This window comes from Sturnira hondurensis, unplaced genomic scaffold (assembly GCF_014824575.4).
Source record: "Sturnira hondurensis isolate 20B ecotype Veracruz unplaced genomic scaffold, ASM1482457v3 Scaffold0013775, whole genome shotgun sequence".
Taxonomy (NCBI): domain Eukaryota; kingdom Metazoa; phylum Chordata; class Mammalia; order Chiroptera; family Phyllostomidae; genus Sturnira; species Sturnira hondurensis.
Window position 1 is genome coordinate 1 of NW_028086406.1, and position 1660 is coordinate 1660.

At 58.1% G+C, this 1660-nt stretch overlaps 1 long non-coding RNA gene across 1 annotated transcript; it reads right to left on the reverse strand.

Annotated features, from left to right (window-relative positions):
- Positions 1-7: 7 nt before the first annotated feature.
- Positions 8-1395, reverse strand: LOC118998067 (uncharacterized). The gene is made up of 3 exons (XR_005068800.1): positions 1286-1395; positions 694-880; positions 8-186 (listed from the first exon to the last, which is right to left on the reverse strand). It is a non-coding gene; the product is annotated as an uncharacterized LOC118998067 (long non-coding RNA).
- Between the last annotated feature and the right edge of the window lie 265 nt (positions 1396-1660).

The window sequence follows — 1660 nt, forward strand, 5'->3', positions numbered from 1 at the left end:
CTGCCACTGAGGAGCCAAGACAGTGACCACCCCAGCCCCACACCCCACAGACCAGCCATGGACTCACTCGGAGATGTGCAAGAAGATATCAGGGCCACCGTCTGCTGGGGTGATGAAGCCGTGGCCCTTGGATCAACAGAAGCATTTGCAGACTTGTAGACTGGACCCTGCGAGGCCCTCACCGTCCTGACAAGAGAGGGGCGAAGTGTGAGAGGCCCCCACCAGCCCTCCAGACAGCCACCCACCCCCAGGGGGCACGCCCCGCCCATCCACGCCTCTGCCCACAGCTGGGCCCTGGGGGTCTTGGCAGTGCACCACCACGCACAGCCGTCCAGGGGTGCACTGCACGGCTCCGGGAGCCATTCACACAGAACCCAGCAGAGTGACTCACTGGATGGCCTGGGCAGATTTTCTCAGGGCTCAGTTTCCCCGTTTGAAAAGAGGGTGTTAGACTAAGAGCTCTCTGAGCACCTCTCTGACAACAAGTTATCAGTAAGAGAAGCACCTGCAGTCACTGGGCCCGAGGACTGCATCTGCCAGGCACCAGGTGGGTCCTCTGCAGCACTGGGCAGCCCTGCTACCATCTCCGTTTGGCAGCTGAGGAAGCTGAGGTCTCACAAGATTAAAGGCCTGTGCGCAGTTAAAGGTCAATGATTTAGGACCCGGTGATTTCCCAGCCAGTCTGAGACTCACACAGAGTAGGTCCTTTTCCGGAGAGTGGGCAGTGGACTGGGGACTCAAGTTTGTCTGAAGCCAAAGAGCCAGTTGCTTCCTCCAGGGATGAGACCCTTGGCAGTAGTGCTGTCAGTCATTTACACTTTAAGGAGAGGAAGCTTGTAGTTCATTTCACAAGGCCCCGTTCTTGGTAGCTTTCAGACCCCTGGAGGCACAGAGGAGAACAAGAGCTGGCTTCATGCTGAGAGCTTCATTCTCTGTAGGGTTCTCACCAAAGCCAAACCTCTCCAAGCCTACCACTCTGCAAAGCAGGAGTGTCTTGAGCCTTCTGTGGGTTCCTGGCTAGGGAAGGCTGGGGCTGGACCTCAAGTCCAGACACCTCCCAGCCCCAGGGCCAAGCCCCTGCTGGCAGGCAAGGATGGGTACTAGCCCACACAAATGGAGGAAGAGAGGTTACTGGAGAACTGGCCAGGGGGCCAGGGTCAATGAAGGTATGATGGCCACTGTCCATCATAGGGGCTGCAGCTCTAGATGAATCACAAATTTACCCAGTTGTACTGGGGATCCCAGTCTGTAGACTAAGGCAGAGTCTCTGCCCTCTCTTCCCTACCTGCAGCCTAGCGGAGTTCAAGCTGGGCAGAACTGAGGGCTTTCAGGCCTGAGGGGCTGGGTCAGCTGAGGCAGGGCAGAGGGTGTCCAAGAGAGACAGAGGGTGTCAGAGAGGCCTCTCGTCAGAGGGTGTCTGACGAGAGGCCCACAAGGTGCCCGATTCCTCTCCACTGTTCCAGAGAGCCTGGCTCCAAGGGGAAGGAGGGGGAAAGGAGTGGGTGGAGGAGGCAAGCCCCAGTTAAAGGGGTGGGGAAGTCAAGGGGAGGGGCAGGAAGTAGGAGGGGTGTTGGCAACACAGAGAGAAATATGAACAGGGCAGGAGGGTGCAGCCCTGGCAACAGCAAGTGGGGATGGATGAGACCAGCTGAGCCCCATC